The sequence below is a fragment of the Tachypleus tridentatus genome, chromosome 13 (genome assembly GCF_004210375.1).
Source record: "Tachypleus tridentatus isolate NWPU-2018 chromosome 13, ASM421037v1, whole genome shotgun sequence".
In the NCBI taxonomy this organism is placed as follows: domain Eukaryota; kingdom Metazoa; phylum Arthropoda; class Merostomata; order Xiphosura; family Limulidae; genus Tachypleus; species Tachypleus tridentatus.
Genome location: NC_134837.1, coordinates 50191742 through 50211394, shown reverse-complemented (window position 1 = coordinate 50211394; position 19653 = coordinate 50191742). Strand labels below are relative to the sequence as shown.

General features: G+C 36.0%; 1 protein-coding gene and 1 long non-coding RNA gene across 2 annotated transcripts in view; one reads left to right on the top strand and one right to left on the bottom strand.

The window, feature by feature from the left end:
* Positions 1-615: 615 nt before the first annotated feature.
* On the bottom strand, positions 616-11479 carry LOC143237941 (uncharacterized). Its single transcript, XR_013020345.1, has 2 exons — positions 11342-11479; positions 616-2951 (listed from the first exon to the last, which is right to left on the bottom strand). It is a non-coding gene; the product is annotated as an uncharacterized LOC143237941 (long non-coding RNA).
* LOC143237940 (uncharacterized) overlaps positions 11364-19653 on the top strand; it is a 27038-nt gene continuing 18748 nt past the window's right edge. The window contains exon 1 of the mRNA XM_076477707.1: positions 11364-12145. The gene's annotated coding sequence lies outside the window, so the exon portion shown is untranslated. The remainder of the gene's footprint in view (positions 12146-19653) is intronic.

Here is a 19653-nt window from a genome sequence, read left to right as displayed (position 1 = left end):
ACTAGGATAATATATTATTTTGAGTTCCATTCCTTAAGCCTGTCCTTCACTAGGATAATATATTATTTTGAGTTCCATTCCTTAAGCCTGTCCTTCACTAGGATAATATATTATTTTGAGTTCCATTCCTTAAGCCTGTCCTTCACTAGGATAATATATTATTTTGAGTTCCATTCCTTAAGCCTGTCCTTCACTAGGATAATATATTATTTTGAGTTCCATTCCTTAAGCCTGTCCTTCACTAGGATAATATATTATTTTGAGTTCCATTCCTTAAGCCTGTCCTTCACTAGGATAATATATTATTTTGAGTTCCATTCCTTAAGCCTGTCCTTCACTAGGATAATATATTATTTTGAAAAGCCTGAGCAGTCTTACGTTACTAAGTGAAAGTTTGACTCTATCGGCAACATAAACTACACAGCTTGCTTTCCACATGGACCTAACGATGTTATCTCTTAGCAACGATAGCTTTCTTTTTGTATCGCTTCCACAATCGCAGAGTTAAAAAAGGAAAGAAAAAAAACTTAAGGGAAATGCATATATACGAAAACAATGTAGGATATAAAACATTATACGGTACTATTACTCAAACCAATACTAACTAACAAGCAATTGTGTTGGATAAAGTTTATAACTATTCTTTATTCTCAAAAAAAAAAGAGAAAAGATTTATACATATGTATACAAACTGCGATACATTTTATATGGGAAGACATGCAGTTGTGGCTGTCCGATCTTGTTTAAAAGTCCCTGGTGTTCCTTCCCACACTCTACCACTGTGTTTGAAGAAAGAAGGTCTACACAAACGATGAAAGCTTGTAAGGGGAAGGCTTTTGTATAGTGTTTAAGAATTGGCGTCACTCTGGGTTTTGTAAAGGTTGAAACGAAAGCTGTCAGAATGAGAAACGCATTAGTGATGGGAAAGCAGAAGCAAAAAAAAAAACAAAAAAATCAGAAATGCAAGATTTTTGAAAGGGCGGGAGAAAGTGCTGCTACTTGTTGTAGATGCGGGTCTCCCTCTTGGCTCCTTAACTCTATTGTATGTAAAAATCTTTAGATGTGAAGACACGGCATCTTTTTAAAAAGAGTAGTTTATCGCTTAAATAGAAACATTGAATACCTTCGTTATTTCAAATTAATTCATCACACACCTCCCGTCTAATGGAGCATGATACACAGTTTAAAAGGTAACCTTGGGAACGTGTAAACTGAATATAATTTTCATATATTGGTTCCTCGTTGACAAGTAGAATCTTTTAAAGTACGCACCTGACAATGAAATTCTTAACCTTTACTTTATCGTTGAAAAACCACAAAAAATCTAGTGGTCCGTCATGGCCACGTGGTTAAGGCGTTCGACTCGTAATCTGAGAGTCACGGGTTCGAATTCTCGTCACACCAAGGATGCTCGCCCTTTCAGCCGTGGGGGCGTTATAATATTTCGGTCAGTCCCACTATTCGTTAGTAAAAGAGTAGTCCACGAGTTGGTGGTGGGTGGTGATGACTAGTCCTCGTGTAGCTTTGCGCGAAATTCAAAAAACAAACAAACAAAACCTAGTACACAGCTGTATTCAACAATACTGAGGGAGGGGAAATTAAAGTTGTAGTTTAAGTTTGTTTAGAATTTATTGAGGAACTTTACGACTTATTTATTTCTGATATAAGACATTCCTTTGAGGGACATCAAGAAATATCGAATTTACCAGTGTGAGACTAGAAGGAAGGCAGCTAATCATCACCACTCATCGCCAACTCTTGGATAACTCTTTTATTAACGAATAGTGGAATTGACCGTTACATCATAACTCTTCTACGGCTGGAAGAGCGAGCATGTTTGGTATGACGGGGATTCGAACCCGCGGCCCTCAGATTACGAGTCGAGCATCTTAATCACCTGGCCGTGCTGCGCTTAGCTAAAATTTGATAAAAGTGTATTGTTCACTGCTTTCTGAGAGATATTAAGCTGTCATAATATCTGGAACATAATAAGTTTATATTTGTTAACTATCCTAGGGGGAAATTACAATGTCACGATATCTGGAATATAGGAATATTGCATTTATTTAGCGATTTTGACGAATATTGTGGTGCTATAATATCTGGAATCTTGGAAGACTGTTTTTATTCACTGATCTCTGAGGGATATCAATTTTTCATAGTATCTGAGATATAAAGAGCTTGTATTTGTTTGTTACTCTCTGAGGAATACTACGATTTCGTGATATCTGGGATATCAGAAGCTAGTATTTATATAATGCTTTCTGAGGGTTACAGCAATGTCATTACATTTAGAACCTAGTACTTATTCGACATTTTCTAAAGGACATCATGGTGACATAACATATAATATAAATTATATTTAATAAACTAAAGTGATTTGATAAACAATGAGTTTATCTCATTGTTGTCCTCAACGGATCTACTCGTACTCGAGTTGTTGTTTTTTTAAAATAAAATCAGATGAGAGCTTTTTATTGTAAAGACAGTCGTATTCACGTTTTTCGCTGATTAACTACTGATAAGCACGTCCTGGCGGTACAATATAAAGGGAACCAGCAGCGAAAACAGGTTTGCAGTTCCTCACTTTTCTTCCAGCGTCCGTTCGAAAACCACCAATTGTCTAGTTTCCGGATTGTTCTCATTCAGATTTTTTAGTACGGGAAACTCTTAATGCTAGACAGAGCATTTTTATACATATAGATAGACGAGGTGGGGGATAAATGATTAAAGTCAATGAACAGAGTATATGAAAAATACACGTGCACGATTATTAATTCGTCGACAGATCAAACAGATAGTATAGTATGAGAAAGAACCTTTGGAAACATTGATAACCAACAATATTAACACGGACCACAAGGACAACGAGGGTCCGATGGGACAGAAGAAAGCGAGGTGGTGCAGGTTCCGCAAAATTCCATAGGTAGATGTTGAATCCCAGTTTTCAACTATTAAAAAAGAGGATTTCAGTTAACTGTAAGCCAGGAAATCAGTGAACAAAACTTTTTAACAGTAAAACTATTCTGAATGCAGGTTATTATAATAATAACAGTAATTATCGGTACAGAATGTTACTGATGACAGTTTCAGATAACAACCAACACCTGGAAAGTAAGTCAATAACGCCTGATTGTTCTGATTTGTTGTTTTTGGTTTTGTGAGAAGCAGTTTTGGGTAATGTTATAGACGCTTAAGGTAAGTTTGGGGTGAACGGATATCAATCGTTGACATAGTACGTGTCAATACCTTACTCGAATTATTAGTTAAGTACTAATTTTTATTATCTACTTCTTGCTAATTACAAAGTATATTTTCTCCTACTTTTCGGCTGCTAATCTATTGTCGTCTTCAGGGTTATTCAAAGACTTCAGTCTAGAGGACAACAAGCTAGGCGTATGTCAAGAAGACCCAGGATCGAGTCCAGAATAGGCTTTCTTAGGACTTAATCGAAGATTAGCAACCGAAACATAGGATAGAAAAATTGTTTAGTAATTAATGGCTACTTATTAAAAAGTTTCTAATGATTATTTAGATTTAGAGGATCGTATAAACTGTTAACCATGATAATGACTTAATGCCAGTTTCCGATTAGAAATAGACCTAGCATGGCCAGGTGGTTAAGGCATTCGACTCGTAATCTGATGGTTGAGGGTTCGAATTCTCGTCATACCAAACATGCTCGCCCTTTCAGCCGTGGGGGCGTTATAATGTGACTGTCAATCCCACTAGTCGTTGGTAAAAGAGTACCCCGAGAGTTGGCGATGGGTGGTGATGAATAACTGCCTTCCCTCTAGTCTTACACTGTTAAATTAGGGACGGCTAGCGCAGATAGTCCTTGTGTAGCTTTGCGCGAAATTCAAAACAAACCAAACCTCTCCGATGAGAGCAAGATATATCTAGTTAGATCAAAACTAAAATTCATCACAATAATTATGTAATTAAATATACTTCCCATCTTCATAAAGATTATGTTATTAACACTTTCATTACAATAGGCATTCACAAGATTAAAAAAAAAATTGTAAATTAAATTTGAAAATAGTTTAATTTCAGTACATTGTAAGTATTTACGTCTTTTATTAAAAGCTGTTTTGACAGTCACTTCCAGAAAAAAAAATCAATTTTAACCAGTCATTTTTGTGAATATTTTAATGTATCCCTAAAATAAATGTGAAACTCAATCTGTTGTTTGATTTACCGTTTGTTATTGTGCCACACTAATTTCAGGGAATTTCACCTCTCATCAATAATCCCAGACAAAAAGTCAAATCAATAGGAAAAAAGACTATAGAAACACATGATAAAATAAACCTTAAAACACCATGAGTATGCTCTCTTACACTACGTGAATCATCGTCTCATTCTATCGATTTGCCTTTTTTTTGTTTGTTTGTTTGGAATTTCGCACAAAGCTACTTGTGGGGCTATCTCTGCTAGCCGTCCCTAATTTAGCAGTGTAAGACTAGAGGGAAGGCAGCTAGTCATCACCACCCACCGCCAACTCTTGGGCTACTCTTTTACCAACGAATAGTGAGATTAACCGTAACATTATAACGCCCCTTCTGCTGAAAGGGTGAGCATAATTGGTGTGACGAGGATCAGAACTCCCAGATTACGAATAGAGCGCCTTAACCAGCTGGTCATGTCAGACCTGATTACAAATGAAGGCTTTTGTCTGATTATTACGAAATGGTTAGGTTATAAAATTTATGTTTTTCTACAGTTTTTGCTAATGAAGAGTTAAGCAGTATTTTTCATCTTGAACAGTTTAAAGAAGGTCAAGTACTGGATATGTGAGCCAGTTGCTAAATTTCTTTTTTAAGTTCTTATAGAGTGAACATGTATCAACATCGCGACGGGGATGCGAACCCGCGACCCTCAGATTACGAGTCGCCTTAACACGCTTTGCCATGCCGGGCCCGATTTGCCTTTATCAAACGTTATTGATGAGAAGTGGAATTTCCCGAAGCCGGCTACAACTCGGTTGCAAAACCAAATCGAATAACTGATTGAACTTCAAAAGTGGTTTTAGTATTTCAAACAACTTGTCGGCCGAATAATTCACGAGAACAAACTAGTAGCGTATCGCAAAACAACGTGTAAAGGTTGTTCTCTGCTTTATTGTTAGAAGTGTTATATCAGCTGTTCTCAGATACATTTTTTCTTCAAGTGGGTTTCTCGTCATCACGATTTTACTTTAATTATATTTTATAATCTTTATAGTTACAAGTATATTTATAGCATTATAAATTGCTATAAAATTCATAATTTTATAATTTTTAAGAATATACCAATATTCTCTAATATTGTGATGTTTCTCTTCAAAACCTCTGGCTATGTATGTCAAAACTAATTCTATCTCTAATTTTTACAATCCAGGTGCAGAATGAACTTTTTTTTCATGTGCCCCAGTATCAAGATAATGTGTGGATGTGCGTTACCAGTTTTTCTTAACGGGGGTTTTTTTAGACCGTAGACCCTATTGGATCATTCGAACGTTTTGTATTGTTATCAAGTGGTTATTTTGGGTTTTAGACCTATCGACCGAACAGGGTCACTAAGGTCGCCAAAGTGTTGAGACATCTCACGAATACCGAGGATATGTGCAGCCAGAAGAATTAAGTGCACGGCACGTGATTGGTTGTTGTGCAGCTGCACAGCTTAAAGATAACGCTAGACAAAACTATAGAACACTAATTAATATGTACAAATCTCGAAAATCATAGTTTGTTGTGCATATAAGCTCAAAATGACTAAAAACGTGCATTAAAAGAAGCTTGAATCCTCGCTTATCTAGCATCAGGATCTTGAAAATACCATAAAAACAAGCCCACATCTCTACTATTTCCAGACTGAGTAGATTCTTAAACGTCACCCCTCGTTATTATTCGGACCTGATCAAGTATCCTGAATGGATCATAAAAATCCTCAACTAATTCTTCCTGACACTTGATCAAGTAATCGAATGTGTGTTGAAATTCCTTCATTCACTTGACATCAGACCTGTTCAACTATCCTGAAAAAGGTACGAAACTTTTCCACCCATTTTGCTTCAGTTCTGATCAAGTATTTTGAGGAGCTCATAAAATGTTATCCAATCGTTATCCAAATATGCCAAATGTATCACGAAACTTAATCCACTCGTTCGTTTTCACACATTATTAAGTAACCTGAATGTATCACGAAACGTCATCCATTCATTCTAGTTTTTGGTTTTTGAATTTTGCGCAAAGCAACACAAGGGCTATCTGCGCTAGCCATCCCTAATTTTGCAGTGTTAGACTAGAGGGAAAGCAACTAGTCATCACCACCCACCGCCACCTCTTGGGCTACTCTTTTACCAACGAAAAGTAGGATTAATCGTCACATTATAACGCCCCCACGGCTGAAAGAGCTAGCATGTTTGGTGCGGCGGGGATTCGAATCCGCGACCCTCGATTTACGAGTCGGACGCCTTAACCCATCTGGCCATGCTGGGCCTATCATCCAGTTATTCTTTTTCATGATAATTTTGTTTAGGACTACCATCTTTTAAAATCTGTTATCGTTCTTTAAAATATATTTGCACACAGGGAAACGCAAGGAGATTATGGCTAAATCCAAATATTCTGGGCCCGGCGTGGCCATGTGGTTAAGACACTCGACTCGTAATCTGACGTAATGTTAGCCCTTTCAGCCACGGGGACGTTATATGTGATAGTCAATCCTACTATTCGTTTGTAAAAGAGTAGCCCAAGAGTTGGCGGTGAGTGGTAATGACTAGCTGCCTTCCTCTCTAGTCTAACACTGCAAAATTAGGGACGGGTAGCGCAGATAGCTCTCATGTAGCTTTGCGCGAAATTCAAATCAAATCAAAATTTGTGCTCTAAGTCACAGACAAATACACAAAGATGGCGGAATGTTCTGCTCTAACAAAAACACGGAGATGGTCAAATGTTTAGTTGTAGCTCACAAATACACTGAGATGACTGAATGCTCTGTTCGAACTTATAGACAAAAACACGGAAGTGACGAAATATTCTGTTCTAAGTCACAGACAAAAGAAGGAGGTGACCAAATTTAATTTTTTTCTCTGACTTAAACAAGTGAATGAAGATGATAGAATGTTCTGATCTAACTCATAAACCAACATCTTTAGGTTTACACTGATAGAAAAAAAAAAAAAGTTTAGAACGGACCTAGAAACATCCTACATTTAGCCAAACGTTCAACTCTGTTAATTGATAACTTATACAGTTAAGAACGGATGGAATAATAAATTTGGTGAGTAGCGTAACACGTCGGATATTTCCTTACTCTCATCTGAAGTTGTTGCGTGGTATAATTATACCACTGTCATAGCATATGCGTTCTCTTGTCTTCGGTATGACGGGGATTCGAACTCGCTACTCTCAGAGTAGGAGTCGAGTGCCTTAACCACCTGGCAATGCCAGCCCTCGTCTCAGTTTTATTGTATTTATGTAAGGACTATGAATATAATCATGATCTTCTTGCAAACTTTCCTGCAAGCTTTAAATATAATATAATATGCATGTTTTATTTTCATAAGGCCAGCCGTGGTTTTAATGGTTAAAGTAAGGTATTGCACAACAGAAGGATCAAATCTCGAAACGTAATGTCAATGAACGCGTTCTGCACGTTTAGATATGTGTTATAAAACTTATTCGACTTAAATAACTGCGCAAAACACTTGTGGGGGCGAGTGCTGTTGATTGGCTGCCTCTATTTGGTCAGTTAGAGAGAGGTATAACACTCTGACCAGGCCGTTTATCCCATGTGCGCGTAAGTTGTCGTTCTGATTCAAAAGGTCAACTTCTTTTTCGTAGGCACACGAAACACTAAATATATAAGAAGCCAATAAACGTTAGTATTGCCACCTCGAATCCATATAGACATGACGTCATAGGTTCTATCTCGTAGTAAACATCATCTAATTACGCCCGTGAGGCGAGTTGGAATTAGCGGAGTTTTGAACGAACTTGTAATCTAATTCCTTCTTTACAGCATTTTAAAGACCATTATTATTTTTGTTTAATTAGACCTCATGGAAAGTAATGACTAAATACTTTTTACTCCCCGAACTGAGGTTTCAGAGGCGTGCGTGGTTTATAAGATGCATTATGACACACGTTCTTGCTAACTTCGGGTGTTAAATTCTCTTTGGAAATGCTCATTACGTCCAGAACGTGTATCACGAGTATTCATATGTTACAGTCAGCTTCGCTTCGCGAGTCGCTACAAAATTTAATTTCGTGATAGTTACTACACCACGAACGTATATTAAACTAATTACAAAACAAGATTTTAAATTATTTGGAATTTCACTGACAGTTTTCCCCGTTTGCCTTTTCAGCATCGAGATTATTAAAAAAATGTCAGGCAAAAAGAACCAAAAAAATGTGTGTTGCTTTCAGACTCTTTAATAAAATTAGCTGTACTGCGAATTCAGAGAAAACCGAATCTGTTTAAATTGTCTTTAGAATATCAGGAGTAAACATTCCGAGGGAGAAAAAGTTTGACATTTCCCACAGAAACCAGATTTTTACTATAATATCCTTATTTGTTTTCTTATTTATCCAAGGAAATTTAACTCTCTCGAATTCGCGAAATTTTTCACGAAAATTTTATCTATGAAAGTCATATTCATTCTGTAACAACATTTTAGCAGTTTCAACTATTCAATAACACAGGCCTGCGAATTCAAACTTAATAAAAGTTGTTTTAGTTTAATAAAAAAAGTTTCCATAGTTTATCTATCGAGATTTTGAAAATAATATTTTTTTTTGTCGTGTAAGGATTTTTTTTTTCTTTGCAAATTGGGAAAGAAAAAAAACCCAACGTAATTAGATCAAATTATTATTTCGTTTACTACAATGACCATTATTTTATTGTTAAGTTTGTTTAAAAAAAAAAAAAAAAGTGTAGAAAACGAAAGGACAAACGAATACTGATCCTCACCTGTCCTGATTTTGTGTGTGTTTGAATCTACGTCTTTTAGTCTCAAAACTATTCGTCCAATTACCACAGTAATCAGACACCATGCTGATGTTCCACCTTCCCTGATATCTCATCTCCATTTTCCTGATGTCTTGATGAAATCTTCCCCCTTGTTCTTCTCCAAAAATACTGAGATTTTTAGGGAAATAATCAATATGCGAGTGTAAGAAATGAGCTTGCAAGTTCATATTACAACCCAGCTTTTTGAATTTGTCGAGCGTGTTATTGACCTTACTTTCGTAATTTGGGTCCCTTGGTTCCTAAACATTTAACATGTTAAAGGTAATCCACGCTTCTTTTTTAACTTTCGTCATTGTTCTCTGGAACTTTTTATCAGGAGTCAATTTTCTAAACTAAGGACCAACAAAAATCTCTTCTCTAAGTTTCGTCTCTAAAACAGCTGGGAATTTTCCACATAGGTACTTGAACTAGTCAGCATCTTTACAAACTGCTTCATCAAGCACAGTTTTATGCGAAGTCGAAGTAATAGGACTTTCTTTGTGTAAAACGAACTTTCACCTTCATTGTTTGTTGGTCCTAGCATCCATCTGACTCCATGTGGCCATTGCTTTTTTATCTAGTGATTTCTTGTTCTGCTGTCTCATTCACCCCAAAAAACAAAGAAACATTTTTATAATCGGATTGCTGACCCAACAACATACAAAGGAGTTTTAAGTCTCCACAAAATTGTATTTGATCTTATTAGGAAGTTCGAGGTTTCCATACGTTTCCTTCAAGTGAACCGAAAGAGCAACAGGAACAGATGTATGCACATATGTTACAGTTGGGAAGGAGAAGACCTTTTATACTTTTTTTTCTTTGGTGGAATCAATGAACAATCGCCTCACACTTGGTTTATAGACTGCACCTACTAGCATTTGTATTAATTCAGCAATATATATTGTCGCAGTAAAAGAGTGAACTTTCTTGTATAAAATATGATATAAACTCTTTCTCATAATTTCTGTACGAGTAAAATAATTCTCTGGACAAAGTAAGCTCTTAGCCAAGGTATTAACACATTTAAATACATCGTGTAGTCTTCATAATACGATTCATTTATTAGGTTAAATTTGCTTTTTCTTTTTTGCGTTTTTTCTGATATTTTCAAATCATATTTGTTTTTAAGCAAATATGTATTGTAGCTTTATAATGTTTCACTACATGTGAATTGAAAATGTTGGTAAATAGGCTTACTTCTATTAGTTAGTTTTTAAAAACAATTCATCTGCAGCAACATAAAACAACATAAACGTTCTGTTTTTCTGAAATGACATCACCTGCGAAGTGCATTTAAACATGTTAGTACTTTATGTAATTATGTAATACACGAGATTGTGCCACGTTAATTATAATAACAAAACCTTGACTTGTTAAAGTTATATCAAATAAAGATTTGTACTTTTCTCTCTGGTTTCTCCTTATTTTGTCCAGGATAATTTACAAGATAAAAAGTTCACAAGGACAATATCACTAGAACAACTGATCGTAGAAACTCACAAGGACTATTCCACTAGAACAGTTGACTAGAGAATTTTACTTTAGTTAGGATAATCGACCAGAAAGTTCACTTGAGCCATTGTGCTAAAATTATTAACAAAGACTTTTTAAAGAACCATTTTGCTAAAACAATTGATAAAGAAGTTTAAAAGGACCATTGTGCTAGGACAACTTACAGAAGTTTAAAAATACAATTCACTGGGATTTCAGAAGTTCACTCTGATAAGTTAATTAATAGGAAAAGAGTACAAGGACTATTTCGCTAAGATAACTGACTTTTAAAGGAACTAGGAACTTCACAAGGATTACTTCCCTAGCACAATTTACTTGAGAACCTCACAAGAATCATTTCACTGGAACAATTGACCGATGAGATTTAACCCTATTGTTGGCCCGCTGATCTTTAAAGATTTTCAAAGCAACAATAACATGCAATAAAAAGATGGTGATAGTCCCCTCCCCAATTTTGTACATAAGCAAATGAAAGTTATAATTACTTTGAACAAGTAGTCGGAACAAGAGTGTGCGTGCATGCGTGTTTTTCTTATAGTAAAGGCACATCGAGCTATCTGTTGAGTTCACTGAGGGGAATCGAACCACTGATTTTAGCGTTGTAAATGCATAGACTTACTGTTGAAGATGTTCTTTGAATTCTGTTATCTGATAAAACAGAAATCAGAAAGGCAATTTCAAAGGCATAATGCAAATATAATAAAAAACGCTTTTAAGGAAGGTCCTTATTAGTCAAGCGGTCACACTTAGATATCAGTTTTAGGAAAGGTTTTGTTATTATTAATCATAATTTAGAATGTATGAAAAGATAGAGCTTTTTTATACTTACAATTTATTTTACCTAACACGTTTGGCTAGTCTGTGAGACTGTAATGAATTGTTGCTACCCTGTGAAGCCAGCAGCTGTTACATTGTCAGTTTCTTACGTACCGCAACTAACTGAATAGCTCGAGAGCTGCACACGAGATTGTCGTAGCGAAAAGTCCCACTCAGACCTCGTCTGTTCCAGTTATTCAGAGGAAGCGCTCTCTACTGCTTCACGTGTGGGCTCCTCGTTTGTGGCTACTCTAATACAACTCCACGCCTGGAATGTGATTTACAAAGAACCGACAGAAACACTGTCACGATTGCTCCAGGGCCGGTCCGATAACGTAAACTTGTGAGCTACGAATTTGGTAAAACGCTTGTTTATTGTATCTTTAATAGTCGAGTCACTAATGTGTCTTGGACCGTGAACTGGAGGAGGCCAGAAGATCGTTTCCTCTTGTGCTCGGATAGGACAAGAACTTCTGCTGGTACAACAGTAAAGGTTCGAGAAGCAGAGAACTAGCTAGCATCCAACTCATTAGGTGATGTTACGCGGTGCAGGACCATCTCAGTAAAATATGTTACTATTCATGTCCGCATTAATAGTTTCAGTTAAGAGAAAACATATGTGATACATCTTCCATAAAACTAATTCAGTTTGTTTGTTTCACCAAGACAACTTTGAAAAACATTTTCGAGAACAGTCTTTTTGGCAATTCCTCTAATAAGGTTTATTTTTTCTCTTACAAGCTTCGCCAGAAAAAGAAACAACGTCAGCTCAAGACGTGATAGTTAAAGCACACGTTACCCTTAAAACCTTAAGAAAGTAAGTTCTCTTTTCTTTTAGTTCGTATATTTATCCATTATTTTAATAAGTTCGTTAAGCCTAACTCTCTATCAACATCGGAAATGGCAGAAGTAACTTATTTTCTGTAAATAATATAAATTAGCGATTATTGATTAATATAATTTGATATAGGTCCGAAAAAGACATGAATTAAAAACGATTCAACTAGTGGACTTTGGTCAATACGTTCGACTTCGTAGTACGTTGATAACGAATCAATATAACGTTCAGTGTATTAGTTTTCAAAAGATAAAATATCAATCATTAGAACTTTCGAAAATCTTCTAAACTCCATTAAGTTCACAAAATGTCGTTTTTTCTTAAGTTCAATATAGCTAATCCGATTATAAGACATTCACATCTAATTTATATTTCTGCCAAGACGGTGTAGATTAGACTGCTTCTAAAGGATAAAGAAAGTAAAAGTGACAAATAAATGTTAAAAGAACTTAATCAGGAACTATAATGTTTTCAAGATAAAAACAGTCATTTTTCTTCATTCTGTTCTGTTTAGTTTACTCAGTAAAGTAGAATAAGCTCGTATAATAAATTGTGTTCTTTTAATAACGTACGGTGTTTATACGGATGAACAGGAAGAAAACCCTACGCGCGCGTGTGTGTGTCCTCTTTATTGTGTAGAAACATTAATACAACAAATTGGTATATAGTTTAACACGCAAACTCGAATGAATAAGTGAGCAGCTTCAGGTAAGATTATTTTCTGACTTTTTCGTTGAAGGAGAATAAAAGAAGTTTTCAGTGAGAAAGATTTCTAATCACTAAAAGATAAGAAAAACCATTTTTAGTGAGATGGCTGTTTCACCTATATAGTAAAGGATAAAAAATATTTTGAGTGAGATTGTTTAATTACCAATACATTAAAGGATAAGAAAGGTATCTTCACGTGAGATGGCTTACGACATATACATAGCAAGATAAGAAAAACACCTTCACGTGGGATGGTTTACGACATATACATTAAAGGATAAGAAAAGAGGTTTTCAGGTGAGATGGCTTACGACATATACACTGAAGGGTAAGAAAGGCAGTTTTAGGAGAAATGGCTTATCTTAAAAATAAGAAACCCCCAGTTTAGTTGTGATGATTTCCAGGGTATTACACAGTCGCTAGTAATTTAAATTCTAGAGGACTACTCAGTTTCGTAAGTTTCAGACCGTTGAATTCCAAAATAAGGCAAGATGTGGCAAAAGTAAGCAAAGTGTTAATTTTACATAGTTTTGCGTACAGTTACAACCATTATATCATTTAACTTAACTCTCCAATACAGTGAGCACTTCTACAGTTCAAACGCATAAGTAAGTTACAAAGAATATATGTATATTCAGTGCGTATAACTACAATATTCCCAGCTTATAGTGTGATTTTGTTGCATACTGTTCCTTTGGAAGTCGTGTTTATAGCAAACGAAACGTGTGTCAAGATCATTTGTCAAACTGAAATTTTTGTCGGCGTTATTGAGATAACCTAAGACAGTGAACTGCATATCTTATGAGATAACCTAAGACAGTGAACTGCATATCTTATGAGAAAACCTAAGACAGTGAACTGCATATCTTATGAGAAAACCTAAGACAGTGAACTGCATATCTTATGAGAAAACCTAAGACAGTGAACTGCATATCTTATGACAGTGAACTGCATATCTTATGAGATAACCTAAGACAGTGAACTGCATATCTTATGAGAAAACCTAAGACAGTGAACTGCATATCTAAGACAGTGAACTGCATATCTTATGAGAAAACCTAAGACAGTGAACTGCATATCTTATGAGATAACCTAAGACAGTGAACTGCATATCTTATGAGAAAACCTAAGACAGTGAACTGCATATCTTATGAGATAACCTCGGACAGTGAACTGCATATCTTATGAGATAACCTAAGACAGTGAACTGCATATCTTATGAGAAAACCTAAGACAGTGAACTGCATATCTTATGAGATAACCTCGGACAGTGAACTGCATATCTTATGAGAAAACCTAAGACAGTGAACTGCATATCTTATGAGATAACCTAAGACAGTGAACTGCATATCTTATGAGATAACCTAAGACAGTGAACTGCATATCTTATGTAATAAAAGGAGCGACATCTACAGTAATAAATTATTTATTTGATTAGACCTTTCCAACTAGCAGTCTCGTCTGCGTACTGACTGTTAATAACGATTTGTAAGAATGGTGTTCCGGATCAAGGAACGTCATGTGTCTTTTCTGTAGATCGAGCTCTGTCTATTGGCTATGAGTATCCACTAATGCCCGATACCTCTGTCTATTGGCTATGATTATCCACTAATACCCGATACCTCTGTCTATTGGCTATGATTATCCACTAATACCCGACACCTCTGTCTATTGGCTATGATTATCCACTAATACCCGATACCTCTGTCTATTGGCTATGATTATCCACTAATACCCGATACCTCTGTCTATTGGCTATGATTATCCACTAATACCCGATACCTCTGTCTATTGGCTATGATTATCCACTAATACCCGATACCTCTGTCTATTGGCTATGATTATCCACTAATACCCGATACCTCTGTCTATTGGCTATGATTATCCACTAATACCCGACACCTCTGTCTATTGGCTATGATTATCCACTAATACCCGACACCTCTGTCTATTGGCTATGATTATCCACTAATACCCGACACCTCTGTCTATTGGCTATGATTATCCACTAATACCCGATACCTCTGTCTATTGACTATGATTATCCACTAATACCCGATACCTCTGTCTATTGGCTATGATTATCCACTAATACCCGATACCTCTGTCTATTGGCTATGATTATCCACTAATACCCGATACCTCTGTCTATTGGCTATGATTATCCACTAATACCCGATATCTCTGTCTGTTGGCTATGATTATCCACTAGTACCCGATACCTCTGTCTGTTGGCTATGATTATCCACTAGTACCCGATACCTCTGTCTGTTGGCTATGATTATCCACTAATACACGATACCTCAATTTTCATTGTAACAAGCTGCTGCAATTGACAGCCACACAAGTATGTGATCAAATGAGATTGTTGTATTTTTAGTTTATTCGGTCACTTTTATTATGACAACAGCGACCGAGTCCAAGGTGTAGCTGAAGGTTTGGGAACCTTTTATTTATAAATTTTTGTTACTGTTTTTTTTTATTTTGGGCAAAGCTACACGAGGGCTATTTAATTTAGCAGTGTAAGACTAGAAGGAAAACAGCTAGTCATAACCACTCACCGTCAACTCTTGGGCTACTCTTTTTACCAACGAATAATGGGATTGATCGTCACTTTATATCATCTCCTCGACTGAAAGGGCGAGCATGTTTGGTGTGAAGGGAATTCGAATCTGTGACCCTAACCACCTGGCCTTGATGGGCTTATTTATAAGTCTACGTCAGTTTCAATTTTTTGTTTATGTTATTAACGGCACCAGTATATTTGTTCAGCCCATCCTGCTGTTTTATGTGTGTGAGGGGGGGGTGTCAGATAGTTCTTTTTCGTATCTTAGTCCGGATTGTTTAGGTATGTAGTGTCGAAGCCCGTTGTTTTCATATATACTCTACCGAGCAAGTTTCTTTTTTCGTTAACACGGGAAATAATGAAAACCCTCTCATTTGTAATGCAATTGACCTTTTATTACCTATCGTTTAACAATCTCGTCAGTCACTGTATGAATAAGGTTTCTTCTAAATGGCTTTGTTTAGAGTTAAGCAATAGTTACACAATAGGTTATCTGTGCTCTGCTCACCACGGGTATCGAAACCCGGTGTAGAGCAGTGTGAGTCCTCAAACATACAGCTATGTCACTGGGAGGCATAAATGACTTTGATACATTTTTTTTCCAGATATTAGTCTGTATTGGTATTGCACTTTCGATTGGTTGAGATTTTGCCACGATCTAATTGTGAAGGCGTTAAAGATGTCGCCCTGGTGACTTGCTACAGTTCATATAGGGGCCTGGCATGGCCAAGCGCGTAAGGCGTGCGACTCGTAATCCGAGGGTCGCGGGTTCGCGCCCGCGTCGCGCTAAACATGCTCGCCCTCCCAGCCGTGGGGGTGTATAATGTGACGGTCAATCCCACTATTCGTTGGTAAAAGAGTAGCCCAAGAGTTGGCGGTGGGTGGTGATGACTAGTTGCCTTCCCTCTAGTCTTACACTGCTAAATTAGGGACGGCTAGCACAGATAGCCCTCGAGTAGCTTTGTGCGAAATTCCAAAAAAAAAAAAAAACATACAGTTCATATAAAGTGCCATTAGTCTGTGGTATTTACTTTATTGTTTTGTTAGTTTACGTTCTCTCATACTCGGACTTTTGGAATAACTGTAGAAGGAAAAGTTATTTGAGGAATATGTGATCTATGGGCAACAAGGTTAGTGACAATGTTACATTTACAGATTATTTCAGTGCTATTGATGGTAGAACTGTTATGACGGAGAGAAAATGTGTCTTTCCGGAAGGATGTCCTGAAAAACTAAGCTGTCAAAAAGCGCGGCGTAAGGACTGTGTTACATCAACACTGACAATTGATGAAAGAAAATCTCAGTAATGGAACACTGTTTAGTTTGTCAAGCCAACACTTTATCAGTGATCAATTGAAGATTTTTTGGACATTAACCTTTCTCTTAGAATGTTAACATTGACATGTCGAGCTTTTAGAACCACATTTTTCTGAGCCGTGAATGTTTCCTGACTTCAAGTGGGTGTTGCTGGCGAAAGCACTAACCGTTAATGTTTCAATAAAAACGCACATTTATCATTCGAGAATTATAATTCTACGACGGATGTCTGATTCTTTGTTGTGCTTCAAATCGGCATAAACGAGCTAAAGGCGTAAGCAGCTTAGTAAATATTACACTTATCAATCTCATTCCTATAGAGTTTTTATAAATACTTAGGCTTTCAGTTATGAATATCAGACATTTAATTCGGACTCCAAGCTCTTCTTCACTATTCGCATTTCCAAGGTCTCCAGTCATGCTTTCTTTGAAAACTAATGTTGACAAAAAACACAAAACGAGTCACAACTAATGTGACTAACGGATTTGTGCTTTTTGTTAGTCTACATGCCTTATTAGGTTATTTGACACGCCGTTCTAGACCAATGTGAGATGTATGCTTTCATTGTACAACCCAGGATGTTTTATTATACGCTGCAGCAGAATCATTTATCTTCTTTAATCTGTACGGTTCTCTTCGTCATCGGCAAAGTTTCTGTCTTGTCTCTAGAGAAAGAACTGCTTATCAAATAGATCTCTTCAGTGTCTTTCTCTAGAATGCTGACATGCCAGTGCCTCCTCTCGTCGCCTAGCTAGGCACCGCTGTGACTGGAGGCACACTACAAGTGCGTGCCGACTAACCACATCCGTTAAGTGTGGCGTGGTAAACGAACTATTTTTGCCATATAAAGAAACAGTTGACTAGAAGAATGTTTTTTTTTTCATGTTTCGCAACTACACCGTTCATATTTTGTGAAATACTCGTTAGTATTTGATCACTACGAAACTAAATGATTTGTACGCAAAAGCAAGTATAGGGCAACTTAATCCAATTTGCTGTATCAATATTAAGTAATAAATGATATTACTTACACTGTACACCCTCCGCTAGTCCGGCGGTAAGTCTACTGTTTTACAATGCTAAAATCAGGGTTCGATTCTCTTCGATGGGCTCAGCAGATAGCCTGATGTGGCTTTGCTATAAGAAAACACACACTCACCCTGTATTATGATTCGTCAGTTTTATCTTATTCTTGAATCTCTTAAATCCAGCTACACAGGTTTTACACTGTAACTCAACAATATTTTAAAGCAAGTATTTTGTTTCACAGTATCATTGTGTGTTTTTTATTTCTTTACTCCAGCATCTTGAATGTTATAAGGTAATAAATTAAAATGCAATGTTTTTTACCATTAAGGTCTAAAAATAATGAATTTTAGAATGTTAGAAATATAAAGACGTTTGAATAACAGGATTGACAGAAATCCACAAAAGTGGAAATGTGATAACAAGTTTGCAGTGGAATAATCTATTTCATTGCAAGTTTCTATCTTCATATTCCACTTTTAAACTAATATATGAACTTCTTAATTGGAAAACTACGCCATCTACATATTTTACTTTTAAACTAATATACAAGCTAAGTAATAAGAAACATTCTATATTTCCACACCCATATTTCGAAATAACATTTTAATTCCACAATGGAATGTTCTTCTGTCTAAATATTCCAATTTTAAACAAACATAAATTCTTCTCCATTGGAACATTTCTATATTTCCATATTTCCCTTACAAACTAACCCCCAAACTTCGTAATTGGTCACCCCAACAACTTCATATTCCCATTTTGAACTAATATGTAAATTCTCGATTAGAAACCTTCCCAATATTCATATTTTCCTTCTAGACTAACAAATAAATCATGTAATTGTAGTGTTTGTTGTCTCCATATTTTTCTTACAAACTAACGTGTGAAATCTATGATAAGAAACTCCTTCAACTCCATTTTCCATTTTTAAACTAAAAAAACCTGATTAACTAGGATGCTTCCCATCTTCACATTTCCCTTGTTAACTAATATGCAAGTACCTTAATTGGAATATTCCTCCAACTCAGTATTTCCCTTGTAAACTATCGTGCAAACTCTATAATTGGAACACTACTCCAACTCCATTTTTCATGTTCACACTGGCATGCCACGTTTTAACTATCCAATAATTTATAAGGTACAAGGATGATGACCTTCTTGTTCTCTATTCTTAACGGAAAACACAACAACAAAAATCAGTGTAAAATTAATGGTAGTAAAATTAATCATACATTTAAAGAATTTTATTTGTCAGTGTCATAAGGTCAAACAGAGTTGAAAGTAAATAATGATTGCATTCTGTGATGAAACAACGTCGCGTGGCGGTAATTTAAGTTAAAAGTTTATTTCTTTTCCTTTCGAGGAGTAATATATAACCAGGAATGATCGGAAATGTCTGTTTCTCTTCACCCCCGGTTCTTTGTGAAGATCAACGAGTTGTTGTTAAAGTTCCCATACTGTCACATTGTAAGTTTATCAGAGAATAAGTGATAATTTTATGCCTGCGTAAAATTAAACTTGTATTGCAGGCGTTTGACTGAAAGTAGGCCTAGGTAGGATTATCGCTATGTGGGGTTGTATTTACTGAACTCTTAAGAACTTGTGAACTATACTTTTGGTATATTAAGTTTTTATGCTGTTACTGTGTTTGTATAGAAACGATTAAGCAATTATTTTAATCACTATGTAAACTTTAATTTGATTATCAAAATGTAGCTGAAAGTAGGCCTGGTAAGAACCATGACTCTGTAGAGATAGATTACTAGATTGAAATGAAATTTTAGGAAATCGTTCTGTTAAATTATTTAAATCTGATAGAGTTTCTTTTTCTTTATTTCTCTAGTAAGTAATTAACAGGTAGGTTAG